This window comes from Pituophis catenifer, unplaced genomic scaffold (assembly GCF_029215685.1).
Source record: "Pituophis catenifer annectens isolate HBS135680 unplaced genomic scaffold, rPitCat1.0.hap2 SCAF_1, whole genome shotgun sequence".
NCBI lineage: Eukaryota > Metazoa > Chordata > Lepidosauria > Squamata > Colubridae > Pituophis > Pituophis catenifer.
This window is the reverse complement of record NW_027256881.1, coordinates 166716037-166729283: the sequence shown is the minus strand read 5'-3', so window position 1 is coordinate 166729283 and position 13247 is coordinate 166716037. Positions and strand designations below refer to the sequence as shown.

General features: G+C 41.4%; 1 protein-coding gene across 1 annotated transcript in view; it reads left to right on the top strand.

Moving 5' to 3' along the window:
- The window catches only part of AGAP1 (ArfGAP with GTPase domain, ankyrin repeat and PH domain 1), a 1179374-nt gene that overhangs the window by 62128 nt on the left and 1103999 nt on the right, over window positions 1-13247 (top strand). The window lies entirely within an intron of this gene.

Sequence of the window (13247 nt, the reverse complement as noted above, 5' to 3'; positions counted from 1 at the left end):
ACAGGGACTGGGTATGTCTAATATAATGAAAAGAAAAACTAGGGGTGACATGAGAGCACTGCCAATCTTTGAGGGGCTCTTACAAGATGACGGGGGTCAAACTATTTTCCAAACCACCTGAAGGCAAGACAAGAAACAATGGATGGAAACTAATAAGGAGAGAAGCAACCTAAAACTAAGGAGAAATTTCATAATGGTAAGAGCAATCAACCAATGGAATAGCTTGCCTTTAGAAGTTGTGGGTGATCCATCACTGGAAGCTTTCATAAAGAAACTGGACAACTATTTGTCTGAAATGGTATAGAATCTCCTGCTCGAGCAAGGGGTTAGACTAGAAGACATCTCTGCTACCTTCCAACTCTGTTGTTCTATGTACTAACTAAGGACAAATTTCTTAACAGAGAGCAATTAACCAATGGAATAGCTTGTCTTGGACTTGTGGAAGATCCATCCCTGGAGGTTTTCAAGACAAGATTGGACAGTCATTTGTCTGGGACAGTATACAAATTGCTGCTTTGGGCAGGGAGTTGGACTAGAACAGGAGTCCCCAACTCCCAGGTCACGGACAAGTACCAGTGCGTGGCACATTGGGAACCAGTGTTAGGGCTGCCTCCATCCAATTCTTAGGAAAAAAACTCTTAGCTCCATAGATTCAGAAGAAAGGTACTTTTACTAGGAAAAAACTGAATGCAGCAAGTTTCAGGCAAGATCTCAGGCAAAAAGCGCGAAGCAGCAAATTGAAATAAACCATAGAGCCCCTTCTAACTAGACAACTGAGGGAAGCACTGGCCAGGAAATGTTTTGAGAAAGTCTTTGATTCAAATGCATCATCTCTGGCTACTGCATATCAAAGCTAGAAGAAATGACCTCTGAGAAATAAGCAAAGCCCATATCATAGTTGCAAAGCTACAAAGAAAAAAATCTCCACTGAGTGTCCCCCCCCCACATGTCCATGGCAGCAAGCAGCAGGCTGGCTGACATCCTACCCCCCCCCCTCCCCCATGTGGAACAGAAGCTCTAGCCACACTTTCAAATTTACACAGGTAAAACAAACAACACAACTCAACAAGGACAGTGATTCATTCAGGATTTGTCAGGTTATTTCCTGTGAAAGATTTGGAGGCGTTTAGGTGCCTGGACATGTTTAGCATTCAGATTGTGCCATGGGAAAATGTTTCCGATGAGATATTGGACTCTTCCTCTATGTCTCCTTGAATTCAGAATCTCCTTAATTTCAAAATGTTGCTCTCCTTCAATGAAAACAATTATCCTGTTGGTAATTAATGTAGCACTGGAGATACTGTTCCAGGACTGAGTTTGTTGTCTCACATGTCCCGTTACATTGGGGTGATGGGAGCAGCTTAAGCCCTGGGTGATTCCTAATAGCTTCAAAAATTCCTGCCAAAACTGTGGGGTAAATTGCACTCCTCTATGTGAAATAATGTGCTCAGGTGAACTGTGCAACCTATAAACATGTTGTACAAAAAGTTTAGCTAGCATCTTTGTGGAGGGAATCTTGGGGCAGGGAACAAAACATAACTGTTTTGAAAAAAGATCAGTAGCAATCCAAGTTACAGTGTCCCTCCCGCTTTCAGGTAATTCCACAATAAAGTCCATAGATAATTCTTACCACAGTGCCTGGGGTCTGGCCACAATCTGCAAAAGCCCTGTGGGCTTCCCCGATGGTCTCTTTGCCGCTGCACAAAGCTGGCCACATAGCTTTCAATGTCCTTTTTCAAGGAAGGCCATTAAAACTGTTTTTACAAAAACAATGTGCAGGGTTTTTACAAATCCAAAATGTCCTGCTGACTTAGAATCATGAGCACCTTTTAAAATGGTGCTCCTCAAGCTTGAGGGCACATATAATTTGGCTCCAACCCAAGCCAGTCCATCACGCATGATGCAATCATCTTTATGAGTTGTAAACCATTTATAAACTTTTAGCTCTTCATAAAGCTTCTCACACAGTTATTTGGAATCTCAGGCTTCCTTTTCCCCTGAGCTCTACTGGTTACTGGGGCTACTAGCTGCTTTGAGGGGATAACTGGTTGAACCACATCAGCTTTAATATTATTATGGTGATGGCACAGTGGTTGGAATGCAATACTGTAGGCTATTTCTGCTGACTACCAGCTGCCTGCAATTTGGCAGTTTGAATCTCAGCAGACTCAAGGTTGACTCAGCCTTCCATCCTTCCGAGGTTAATAAAATGAGGACCTAGATTGTTGGGGACAATATGCTGACTCTAAACCGCTTAGAGAAGGCTGTAAAGCACTGTGAAGCAGTATATAAGTCATATTGCTATTGCTATTGGGGCAACCTTGACAAAGCATCCACCATAAAATTTTTCCTCCCTGAGGCATAAGACAGGGTGAAATTGAAACAATTAAAGTATTGAGCCCAACAGACTTTTTAAGGGATAACTTGTGTGGAGTTTTCAGGGCTTCCAGATTTTTATGATTAGTCCACACCTCAAACGGGGCCTTTGCCCCTTCCAGGAAATGCTGCCAAGTAAATTAGGGCTCACCGCATTGCATATGCCTCCTTCTCCCATATCACCCATCTTTGTTCAGTCTTGGTAAGTTTCTTAGAGGTATATATGCATGGCTATAGCAACCCCTGGGCATTCTTTTGCAATAACACAGCCTCCACGACTACATTGCTCACATTGGCCTGAATTACAAATGGAGCACCTGGGTCAGGTGCTTCAGCATGGGCTGTGCCGTTAACAGTTATTTGAGTTTTTCAAATGCCTCTTGGCACTCCATAGTCCACTTAAGGGACTAACTCAGCTTCAATTTCCCCTCACCCTTAGTTGTTAAAAGATAGATGATCAGCAATACGATCTTTGTAAATGAGGGGATGAACTGCCAGTAGAAATTGGCAAAACCCAGGAAGCTCTGCAACTGCTTCCTAGTATGGGGAGAGGCTCACTCTAGTACTGCCTTCACTTTTTTTGAATCCATTTCCACTCCTTTTTTTAATATGTAGTAACCCAGATAATCAATCTTAGTGAAATTAATACTTGGAAAGCTTTGCGTATAGTTCCATGGCTTGGAGCCTTTTTAGGACAGCCCACACCAATTTCACATGCTAGTCCATAGTTGCAATATATATTATGTCATCCAAATACACCAACATCCCTTTGTATAAATAGTCATGCAGTACATCATTGATCACTTGCATGAACATCACAGGGGCCCCCTGCAGACTGAAAGGGAGCACCCAGAATTGAAAACATTTCAGAGGGCAATTAAACACAGTTTTTCCATTCATCACCTTCCTTGATCTGAACCCACTAGTAAGCTTCCCACGTCTAATTTACTGAAGAGTTTGCCTTTGGTTAAACATGTTTGATGAAGGACCAACATGTTCTTCATCAAGGGTAGTAGGTAGACAATTTCCATGCACATTTAGCCCTCTATAGTGCACGCATAGGCAAAGAAGTCCATCCTTCTTTTCCCAGAACAAAACTGGGGCTGCCACTATGGGCCTTGCTGGTTGAATAAATTCATGTTTTAGGGTTTTCTCTATGAAGGCGTGAAACTTGTCTAGCTCATGTGGAGTCATCGAGTAAAGTTTAGGCTTAGCCCCAGGAAGAATTTTGATACTACAGTCTGTGGGGCGATGGGGTGGGAGCATGTTGGAGCCTTTTTCACCAAACACATCCCGAAGTTCCCAATACTCCTTTGGGATTCTGGACTCGCTTATCGGGTGGTCCTGCATTGCTGCCCCCAGTTCCTTTTGGTTTTTTGGGTTTTGTGTCCCTGGGCTTCTGAATCTTTTCCTCTTTGTTGGCTCTGTTAAGCTGAATCTTTAAAAGCCCCCTCCTCCAGTTCACATAAGGGTTCCATTTCTGGAGTCAAGACAGTCCAAGTAGGAAAGGTCTCTCCATCCCTGGTGCCACTATGAAACTTAGAGTCCCTTTGGGCCTTCCTATTCTCATCTCCACTGGCTCAGTTAAAAAAATGAGTCCCCTCCCCCCAGCTGCAGTCCCATCCAGCTGGCAAAATGCTATGGGCAACCTCAATCATTTGAATCTCAGCCCCAACTTTTTGACGACCTCAGGACTAACCATGCATCTAGTGCAGCCCTAGTCCAATAAAGCCAACATCCTCTCCTGGATCCCTGAGGAGGGCACCACTAGTTCCACAGGAATGGTTATGGGGATCACATGTCGATTTACTAGAAAGTTGTTATCGTACTCACTTTCACTCTCACCCGAGCTGGTCGGAGCTCCATGCCTGAATTTCAGCATTATCTCCTGAGTTCTCAAAGTTGGCTTCTCTGCCTTCTTCCCTAGAATTGTCGCGACTTTGCAAGTGGGCTTGGTGGATCGGCATTCTGCAGCTTGGTGCCCCTCCTTCCCACACTTAAAGCATGCCATGGACCTCGGTCCAGGTTCAGAGTTGCTCTTTGCTGACTTGAGGCTTCTTAATGTGCAGGAGGGGAGGATTTGCATCATCCATGGCCCCCATGGTATCGGTCCCAGGCAAGGTCGATTTCTATCACATCTGCCAGCACATACCAGTATTTTAGGGTGCATGGGGCTGCATGTGAAATACAGGTGTGGTAGATGTCATCATTGAGGCAATTTTGAAGCAGTTGATCAAGAAAAGTCCTCTCTTCCAATTCACATAAGGGTTCCATTTCTGCAGGCATGACATTCCAAGTAGGAGGGGCCTCTCCATCCCTGGCACCACTATGAAACTCAGAGTCTCTTTGTGCTTTCCCATTCTCATCTCTACTGGTTCAGTTATAAAGTGAGCCAGGATTCTCTTCAGCTATGGTCCCATCTAGCTGACAAAACTCTATCAGAACTCCCACAAATAACTGATGAAGAGAAAGAAATGCTTAATAGAAAGATTACAATTGAAGAATTAAAAATAGCCCTCTCCAAATTGAAAAACAATAAAGCCCCAGGACCTGATGGATTTCCAGGGGAAATATATAAAAAATTAGAAGAAATACTCCAACCAAAATTAGTAGAAATTTTTAATGACGCACTGTTGGACCATAAAATTCCAGAGTCATGGAAAGAGGCGCATGTCACACTCATCCCGAAAGAAGGTGCCGACCTAAAACAAATTCAAAATTACAGACCAATTTCGCTTCTAAATACGGACTACAAATTATTCATGGGCATAATTGCGGAAAGAATGAAAAAGATTTTAAATAATTGGATATATAAAGACCAGAACGGATTTTTACCGGGGAGACAAATTAGGGATAACATGAGAATCGTGCTAGATACGCTAGAGTACTATGAGGAACACCCCGGAAAACAGATGGCTCTGATTTTTGTCGATGCTCAAAAGGCATTTGACAACCTAAATTGGAAATTTATGATTAAACAAATTGAGATTATGAAATTCGGAACAAATTTTGAAATGATGATCAAATCCATCTATAACAACCAAAAGGCGAGTATCCTGGTGAATGGGGATAGGACTAAAACATTCCAAATTAGTAAGGGAGTAAGGCAAGGCTGTCCCCTATCCCCTCTATTGTTCATTCTGGCCCTAGAAGTCCTTCTACGGAAAATTAGAGCTAACGATGAAATAAAAGGATTGAAGATCAGGAAGGAGACTTATAAGACACAAGCATTTGCAGATGACGTTGCCCTAATCCTTGAAGACCCTATAGAGTCGGGACCTAAAGTATTGGAGGAATTAAGTAAATATGGAGAGGTGGCAGGCTTCATATTGAACAAAACTAAAACTAAAGTATTGATTAAGAACATAACTGAGAGTCAGCAAAACGAGATAGAAGAAGTATTAGGACTACAGGTTGCCAAAAAAATTAAATACTTAGGAATTTGGATTACATCAAGATGTTCGACTCTGAAAGACGATAACTATATTCCCCTAATCAGAAAAATAAAACAAGACCTAGATAACTGGAAAAAAATAAGATTATCACTTTTGGGCAAGATAGCCACAATTAAGATGAACATCCTCCCCAGAATATTATTTCTATTCCAAAATATACCAATAAATTTAGATAAAAAATTCTTTCTAGAATTAGACAAAATCATTAGAGAATTTATATGGGAGGAGAAAAAACCGAGATTTTCCATTAAAATTTTAAGAGGCAAAAGAGACATAGGTGGATTTGGACTCCCGGATTGGGAAACATACTATAGGTCAGCTAAGCTAGTTTGGATAAGAGATTGGATCACCCTGGAAAATGTGAGAATTCTTACTCTAGAAGGCCATGACCTGCAAAAAGGCTGGCACGCCCACATCTGGGAAATGGAGAAGAAAAAGAAGACATATTTCCATAGACATAAAATTAGAGATTCCTTGATACAAACATGGACCCAGATCAGACAAAAACACTACAAGAAAATCCCAAATTGGCTCTCAACGATGGAGGCCCTGACTCACCCAAATAGGTGGGAGAGGGAGAAAATGGCCAGATATAAAGATATTCTAGACGAAGGAGGGAAGCTTAAACCAAATGATACCTTACGAGAGCAAGGAATAACCTTAGATTGGTGGACCTACTCACAAGTAAAATCCAGATATCAGAAGGACAAAGAACAATTCGGTCTAGAACCGGGACCAAATGGATTGGACAAAGTTCTGATGGGAACAAATAAAAAGATTCTGGCAAAATTATACAATTATCTGTTAAGCGAGGTGAGGTTTGAAGATGTTACAAAGAATCAAATAATTGCATGGGAGAAAAATATAGGGTGCAATATAAATTTCGGGGATTGGGAGGAGGCATGGAATAGAAATCTTAAATTGACTAGAGCGGTGGCATATAAGGAAAATCATTACAAAATGTTTCATAGGTGGTACCTAGCCCCGGCCAGACTAGCGAAGATATATCCCAATATACATCCCAATTGTTGGAAATGCGGCCATGGCCAAGGCACCTTCTTTCACATGTGGTGGACATGCCCGGAAGCGAAAGGATATTGGAGTAAGATCAGGAGATGGCTACACGAAATAATTGGGGAAGATATTGAACTAACACCAGAGATTTTCCTCCTGGGAATAATAAAGAAGCCATATAGAAAGGAAATGACACATTTAATGATCCATATAATTACAGCCGCTAGATTGGCATACGCACAGTTTTGGAAAGAGAAAATTCAACCACCAGAAGAGCTTACAATTAAGAAAATACTCGAGTGCGCAGAGATGACTAAATTAACTTATGAATTAAATGATGAAAAGTCAGTATACTATATGGTGTGGGAAAGGTGGTACAAGTGGTTGCATGATAAAATGGAAGAAAGATCAAAGGTGTGTTAAATATTGGTTAAAAGTGAGTCAAAATATCAACAAGTATTATTTATGTAAATAGTTAAAACACTGCATATCCGATACAAATTGAAAATGTTTATTATATTTATGTGTTCTACGTTATTGTTTGAATGATTGTTTTGTTTGTTTGTTTGTTTGTTTGTTTTTCTCATTTATTTCCTTTTTGTTCTGTAAAAAATCTCAATAAAGTCTATTAAAAAAAAAAAGAACAGTTCGTTAAGTACCTGATGAAATCCATTTAACATACATATTCGGATTATGGATATGCATGGAATATTTACGTCTACATTTAAAGAAGAATTCAGTGGGGTATTTCAAGGTTCTCTCTTGGGCCCAGTGCTCTTCAACATCTTCATAAATTATCTAGATGAAGGGATAGAAGGGCAACTCGTCAAATTTGCAGACAATAACAACGTGGAGATAATCGCTAATAATTCTGTCACCATGTGGCCAGCATGAAAATACAGAACACAGTAACCTTCCTACTGTGACAGTACCTATTTATCTACTCATATTTGCATGCTTTCGAACTGGTAGGCTGGCAGGAGCTGGGCCGAGTAACAGGAACTCACCATGTTGCGCAGTACTTGTGTCTCAAACACTGGCTATCAGCAGGTCTCAAACACTAGCTATCAGCCTTCTAGCTGACAAGCTCAGTGCCTTAACTGCTAAGCATCATTCCCCTCACTTAGGCAGTTAGGCAGGAAAACCAAAATGCATAGGTAAAGAATAGTTAGTATCTGGTTCAACAATAGTAACTGTGACAGGGATCTTAGTGTCCTAGCGGACCACAACTTAAATATGAGCCAGCAGTGTGCCTCAATTGCAAAAAAATAAAAAAATAAATCAATGTAGTTGTGGGCTGCATGTACAGATATATAATATCAAGTTCACGAGAAGTGATAGTACTGCTCTATACTATACTAGTCAAGTTACATTTGGAATATTGCATCCACCTCTGATCATCGTAATACAAAAAAGATGGTAGAAAGAGTGCAGAGAAAAGCAACAAAATAGTAAGAGATCTGGAAGCTAAAGGCTAAACTATATGACCAATGGCTAAGGGAACTAGGTAAGTTTAGCCTAATGAGGAGAAGGCTTACAGGGAATATGATAACTGTCTTCCAGTATTTTGAGGGGCAGTCACAGAGAAAAGGAAATTGATTTATTCTCCAAAGCACCTGAAGGTAGGACAAGAAGCAATGGGTGGAAGCTCTTTAAAGGAAGATCCAACCAGGAACTAAGTGACCAAATTAATAGATCAGTGAAATGCTGTGGACAGATTTCAGTAAAGTGTTGGATAAAGTAGACCACAACCTACTTTTTGGTAAGCTAACAAAATGTGGGATAAGACAACACCATCACCAAGTGGGTTTGTAAATGGCTGACAAATCATACTCAATGTGTAGTCCTCAATGGAACTACATTCACATGGACAGAAATAAGCAGTGGTGTACCTTAAGGTTCCATTTTAGGCCTAGTATTTTTCAATATTTTAATAAACAATCGAGATGAGGAAATTGAAGGGGAGCTTATCCAATTTGCAGACAACACTAAGCTGGCAGGAATAGCCAACACTCCAAAAGACAAGCTCAAGAGCCAAAAAGATCTTTATAGACTTGAACAAGGGGCCATATCTAACAATATGAAATTCAATGTAGATAAAAGTAAGGTTTTATCAAGAAAAAACAACTGTATACTGTAAGCATAGACTAGGTGAAACTTGGCTTAATGCCAGTAACTGTGAGAGGGATCTTGGAGTCCTAGTAGACAATCACTTAAATATGAGCCAACACTGCACAGCAGCAGTTTTTGTTAAGTGTTTGATAAAGTAGACCACAACCTACTTGTGGCCAAAAAAGCCAATGCAATCCTAGGTGCATTAATAGAGGGATAGAATCAAGAATATTTGAAGCTCTAGTACTGCTTTACAAAGTCTTAATAAAATCACACTTGGAATACTGCATCCAGTTCTGGTCACCAAAAAATAAAAAAGATGTTGAGACTCTGGAAAGAGAGCAAAGAAGTGCAACAAAAATTATTAGGGGACTAGAGGCAAAAACATATGAAGAATGATTACAGGGACTGGGTATGTCTAATATAATGAAAAGAAAAACTAGGGGTGACATGAGAGCACTGCCAATCTTTGAGGGGCTCTTACAAGATGACGGGGGTCAAACTATTTTCCAAACCACCTGAAGGCAAGACAAGAAACAATGGATGGAAACTAATAAGGAGAGAAGCAACCTAAAACTAAGGAGAAATTTCATAATGGTAAGAGCAATCAACCAATGGAATAGCTTGCCTTTAGAAGTTGTGGGTGATCCATCACTGGAAGCTTTCATAAAGAAACTGGACAACTATTTGTCTGAAATGGTATAGAATCTCCTGCTCGAGCAAGGGGTTAGACTAGAAGACATCTCTGCTACCTTCCAACTCTGTTGTTCTATGTACTAACTAAGGACAAATTTCTTAACAGAGAGCAATTAACCAATGGAATAGCTTGTCTTGGACTTGTGGAAGATCCATCCCTGGAGGTTTTCAAGACAAGATTGGACAGTCATTTGTCTGGGACAGTATACAAATTGCTGCTTTGGGCAGGGAGTTGGACTAGAACAGGAGTCCCCAACTCCCAGGTCACGGACAAGTACCAGTGCGTGGCACATTGGGAACCAGTGTTAGGGCTGCCTCCATCCAATTCTTAGGAAAAAAACTCTTAGCTCCATAGATTCAGAAGAAAGGTACTTTTACTAGGAAAAAACTGAATGCAGCAAGTTTCAGGCAAGATCTCAGGCAAAAAGCGCGAAGCAGCAAATTGAAATAAACCATAGAGCCCCTTCTAACTAGACAACTGAGGGAAGCACTGGCCAGGAAATGTTTTGAGAAAGTCTTTGATTCAAATGCATCATCTCTGGCTACTGCATATCAAAGCTAGAAGAAATGACCTCTGAGAAATAAGCAAAGCCCATATCATAGTTGCAAAGCTACAAAGAAAAAAATCTCCACTGAGTGTCCCCCCCCCACATGTCCATGGCAGCAAGCAGCAGGCTGGCTGACATCCTACCCCCCCCCTCCCCCATGCGGAACAGAAGCTCTAGCCACACTTTCAAATTTACACAGGTAAAACAAACAACACAACTCAACAAGGACAGTGATTCATTCAGGATTTGTCAGGTTATTTCCTGTGAAAGATTTGGAGGCGTTTAGGTGCCTGGACATGTTTAGCATTCAGATTGTGCCATGGGAAAATGTTTCCGATGAGATATTGGACTCTTCCTCTATGTCTCCTTGAATTCAGAATCTCCTTAATTTCAAAATGTTGCTCTCCTTCAATGAAAACAATTATCCTGTTGGTAATTAATGTAGCACTGGAGATACTGTTCCAGGACTGAGTTTGTTGTCTCACATGTCCCGTTACATTGGGGTGATGGGAGCAGCTTAAGCCCTGGGTGATTCCTAATAGCTTCAAAAATTCCTGCCAAAACTGTGGGGTAAATTGCACTCCTCTATGTGAAATAATGTGCTCAGGTGAACTGTGCAACCTATAAACATGTTGTACAAAAAGTTTAGCTAGCATCTTTGTGGAGGGAATCTTGGGGCAGGGAACAAAACGTAACTGTTTTGAAAAAAGATCAGTAGCAATCCAAGTTACAGTGTCCCTCCCGCTTTCAGGTAATTCCACAATAAAGTCCATAGATAATTCTTACCACAGTGCCTGGGGTCTGGCCACAATCTGCAAAAGCCCTGTGGGCTTCCCCGATGGTCTCTTTGCCGCTGCACAAAGCTGGCCACATAGCTTTCAATGTCCTTTTTCAAGGAAGGCCATTAAAACTGTTTTTACAAAAACAATGTGCAGGGTTTTTACAAATCCAAAATGTCCTGCTGACTTAGAATCATGAGCACCTTTTAAAATGGTGCTCCTCAAGCTTGAGGGCACATATAATTTGGCTCCAACCCAAGCCAGTCCATCACGCATGATGCAATCATCTTTATGAGTTGTAAACCATTTATAAACTTTTAGCTCTTCATAAAGCTTCTCACACAGTTATTTGGAATCTCAGGCTTCCTTTTCCCCTGAGCTCTACTGGTTACTGGGGCTACTAGCTGCTTTGAGGGGATAACTGGTTGAACCACATCAGCTTTAATATTATTATGGTGATGGCACAGTGGTTGGAATGCAATACTGTAGGCTATTTCTGCTGACTACCAGCTGCCTGCAATTTGGCAGTTTGAATCTCAGCAGACTCAAGGTTGACTCAGCCTTCCATCCTTCCGAGGTTAATAAAATGAGGACCTAGATTGTTGGGGACAATATGCTGACTCTAAACCGCTTAGAGAAGGCTGTAAAGCACTGTGAAGCAGTATATAAGTCATATTGCTATTGCTATTGGGGCAACCTTGACAAAGCATCCACCATAAAATTTTTCCTCCCTGAGGCATAAGACAGGGTGAAATTGAAACAATTAAAGTATTGAGCCCAACAGACTTTTTAAGGGATAACTTGTGTGGAGTTTTCAGGGCTTCCAGATTTTTATGATTAGTCCACACCTCAAACGGGGCCTTTGCCCCTTCCAGGAAATGCTGCCAAGTAAATTAGGGCTCACCGCATTGCATATGCCTCCTTCTCCCATATCACCCATCTCTGTTCAGTCTTGGTAAGTTTCTTAGAGGTATATATGCATGGCTATAGCAACCCCTGGGCATTCTTTTGCAATAACACAGCCTCCACGACTACATTGCTCACATTGGCCTGAATTACAAATGGAGCACCTGGGTCAGGTGCTTCAGCATGGGCTGTGCCGTTAACAGTTATTTGAGTTTTTCAAATGCCTCTTGGCACTCCATAGTCCACTTAAGGGACTAACTCAGCTTCAATTTCCCCCCACCCTTAGTTGTTAAAAGATAGATGATCAGCAATACGATCTTTGTAAATGAGGGGATGAACTGCCAGTAGAAATTGGCAAAACCCAGGAAGCTCTGCAACTGCTTCCTAGTATGGGGAGAGGCTCACTCTAGTACTGCCTTCACTTTTTTTGAATCCATTTCCACTCCTTTTTTTAATATGTAGTAACCCAGATAATCAATCTTAGTGAAATTAATACTTGGAAAGCTTTGCGTATAGTTCCATGGCTTGGAGCCTTTTTAGGACAGCCCACACCAATTTCACATGCTAGTCCATAGTTGCAATATATATTATGTCATCCAAATACACCAACATCCCTTTGTATAAATAGTCATGCAGTACATCATTGATCACTTGCATGAACATCACAGGGGCCCCCTGCAGACTGAAAGGGAGCACCCAGAATTGAAAACATTTCAGAGGGCAATTAAACACAGTTTTTCCATTCATCACCTTCCTTGATCTGAACCCACTAGTAAGCTTCCCACGTCTAATTTACTGAAGAGTTTGCCTTTGGTTAAACATGTTTGATGAAGGACCAACATGTTCTTCATCAAGGGTAGTAGGTAGACAATTTCCATGCACATTTAGCCCTCTATAGTGCACGCATAGGCAAAGAAGTCCATCCTTCTTTTCCCAGAACAAAACTGGGGCTGCCACTATGGGCCTTGCTGGTTGAATAAATTCATGTTTTAGGGTTTTCTCTATGAAGGCGTGAAACTTGTCTAGCTCATGTGGAGTCATCGAGTAAAGTTTAGGCTTAGCCCCAGGAAGAATTTTGATACTACAGTCTGTGGGGCGATGGGGTGGGAGCATGTTGGAGCCTTTTTCACCAAACACATCCCGAAGTTCCCAATACTCCTTTGGGATTCTGGACTCGCTTATCGGGTGGTCCTGCATTGCTGCCCCCAGTTCCTTTTGGTTTTTTGGGTTTTGTGTCCCTGGGCTTCTGAATCTTTTCCTCTTTGTTGGCTCTGTTAAGCTGAATCTTTAAAAGCCCCCTCCTCCAGTTCACATAAGGGTTCCATTTCTGGAGTCAAGACAGTCCAAGTAGGAAAGGTCTC